Source organism: Hemitrygon akajei, unplaced genomic scaffold, assembly GCF_048418815.1.
Source record: "Hemitrygon akajei unplaced genomic scaffold, sHemAka1.3 Scf000092, whole genome shotgun sequence".
Lineage (NCBI taxonomy): Eukaryota > Metazoa > Chordata > Chondrichthyes > Myliobatiformes > Dasyatidae > Hemitrygon > Hemitrygon akajei.
In genome coordinates, this window is record NW_027331978.1 from 185,001 (window position 1) to 188,252 (window position 3,252).

Here is a 3,252-nt window from a genome sequence, read left to right on the forward strand (position 1 = left end):
AAAGGAATTCGGCAACATTCACCGACCACAGGATGATGAAGCTTCCGGAGATGGTGAGAAGTAAGATCACAGACCTTCTCCGGCTCTCCATCTCCGGGTCACTGCGGTTCTCCGCCTTGCTCTGACCCCTCAGCCCCTTACGGACGCGACTAGTCACTAAAATATGTCTGACTGTCAGAGCGTTGAACAGTAGTATTAACAGGAAAGGGAGTAATGGCGTTAGAACTGTGGCAAACCAGTCATATCCCACCCACCCGGGATCCGTATAGTAGCCCGGCTTTATAATACAGTCCCAGGGTATATTGTCAATCACGTTCACAGAGTGATATATGAAGAAGATGGGCACATTTATAAAACAGAGCAGAGTGCCAGTTGCCGTCAGAACCACAGCCGCAGTTTTCCCGGTGCAATACTTCGCTTTTCGCTTCTGACAACAGATGGCGACAAACCGATCAAATGTAAACATGACGATGAACCAGACAGAACAGTCAGTAGCTGCCTCAGCCAGGACAGAGATCACACTGCACACGGGGGTGATGTCCAGGAAAGAACCGGCGAAGTAATAATAACTGATCCGCAACAATATGACATTAAAGAGGATGGTTAGTAGATCCGCCGTTGCCATGGCCACCAGGTAGCGAGTGGTGCAGGTGGAGAGGCCGCACTTCCCCCGGGACAGGATCACAATCGCCACTAAATTCACTGGGAGAACAGCAAACAGAATGAGTGAATTACTGTCTCACCGATCAGTGGGTCTCAGGGCAGAGACAAGCTGGAAATTGAGAACAATCAAACTGCGCAGACAACTCATTTCTGGGGGTTTAAAAGGAGTAATGCGGGAATCTCAGATCCCTCTCACAAATGCATGCGGGGTGAACGGAGAAGGTGCTCGATAGTGGAAAGGGAACAGGGTTTGGGAAGGAGGCGTTATCAACGTATCGCCGAGACCGCTTGAGAAATCAATATAAATCTCCCCCCGTCAGGTTTTGGATTGATGTGTAAAACCTGGGTACCACGGCAACTTTCTCAGCGATGCTGATTACCGCGTTCCTGTCACCTACGTCCTGGCACTCTCACTGTACAGCGAAGTCCCGCTCCCTCCACCCCTGTCCATCTACAAAGTTCAAAGCAAATTCATTTCCACCGTTCCAATGCCTGCGTCTCCTTCTTGACTCCCCGTTTATCACCCGCACACACCCTCCCCCCCGCCACCTCCGCTTGGATGGCTTCTTTTAAATTCCGCAACTACCCTTGGCCGGGGTTCCTTCACACGCTCTCAACGAATCCGATCAGAAAGTTTCAATTTTCGTTTTTGTGGTTTATGCTTGACCCGCTGAACTTTAAAGTATTTAGCACGCTGGTGCTTATGTCATCAAAGACAGTGTAGGTACTGCAAACGGTCTGCCTCGTTTGGGGCCGCTCCGAAATACTTCAACATTATTCTAAATGTTCCGAAGCACATTGTACAAGAACTGAGTATCGAGTGCACCTTACCCCATCTGACCCCTAACGGACACCGCTGGGCTTGCTCTTAACTCCTGCTTCACTTCACGGATAACAGGGCGTGGTAATAAACCCTGGTACAAAACACGCACACAGGCCCTTACTTGACTTATATTCGGAGTCTGACTTACAAATGCAATCGACCACTCTCCCCTGAATCTCAAAGTCCATTCGCTTCCCGCGTTCCCTTCAAATTTGCAGGTATTTCTTTAATCAGAGCACAATACCTTGAATTTTGAATTTAAAGCACGTTGCTCTAATGAAACGGTTTAATACCAAATAGCCGTAAAGGTGGCGAGTGCGCTGGATTATCGGGGTTTACTTGACAGCGGCTTTGCATTGGTAAATCACAACTGCCTGCTATGAATCTACAAAATGAATCCATCTTCCCGATCTTCCTCTCTACGGCCGCTTCAGCTGCCGGTTTACTTCCAGCAGAAGCCATGAATTAAAAAGCAAGGGAACTTCTGAACGAACGCAGAGATTGGTCGCAATGTGAACACCGCACTCTCTGGCACTCCGACATCACAGCGCTGTCGGTCACTGAACGAGTCCACCGACCGCGCACACAAAACTTAAAATATTACTTTGCTTGTGTTCTTACCAGGAACACCGATCACGGCAATGACCAAGTACCATATCTTCCTCACACGGTAAAAGGTTTCACGCATGCTCTCTGAAATTCACCCTGTCTTCCAGCTGTCCGCTATCTCGCTGGAGAAGCTCTGACGAATCTGCCCGCTCATTGATTTATACTCGCTCCATCCCACGAACTATTTAATATCACACAAGACTGACGTGTTTTCCAACAGCTGGGGTTAAAATAAACATGATGTAATTCAAGTAAAATCCCAGTAAAAGAAGTATGAAAAGCTTGACACGAAATTACAACATCTCAAAGATGAAGAAATTACGATTGGAGATGTCAGTGAATGCTGTTGTGAGACAATCTCAGACTCATCTCTCGGTTTCACGACTGTTATTGTTGATCTTGTCCATTCCGAGGATCCATGGACTTTGTCACCATAGACCAATGTTAAACTGTCAATGGGCTGTTCTGTTTCTCTCTGGGAACTGTATCGGTTATAGATCTTGCAATAGAAATATAAAATAAAGAATAAGATATTTGTACGTTCCTGTAACATAGTGAAGAACCTTAAACTGATATCACATCCAGGCTTACACAGATACTGAATGCACGTAAACGTTTAATCAAATTTACTGCAACACGCACAAAATGCTGGAGGAACTCAACAGGTTAGACAGCATCTTTGGAAAAGATTAATCTGTCGACCTTCCTGGCCAAGACCTTTCTTCAAATTAATTAACACTTCGTCGCTCCTCACCACCATCAACAGAAGCGAGATTTCCCAGTGGCAAACCATTTTCTTTCCGATCCCCGTTCACGGTCCGATATGTCGACCCGTGGCTTCCTCTCGTGCCACAATGAGGCGACTCTCAGGCCGGATGTGCTACACCTCAAATTCCGTCCAGGTAGCCTGTAATCTCATGGCAAGAACATCGATTTCCGTTGAGTTCCGGTATTTTCCCCTCCTTCCTTTCCCCACTTCGGCCTCTTATCGCTCCGCCTGATCTGCCTATCGCCTTCCGATGACGACCCTCTTCCTTCCCTTTTCCTTGGATCCACTCTCCTCTCCTGTCAGCTTCCTTCTTCTGCAGCCCTTTGCCTTGTTCACCTATCATCACCCAGACTGTTATTTCGCCAACCTGGCAACACCCATTCCCTTC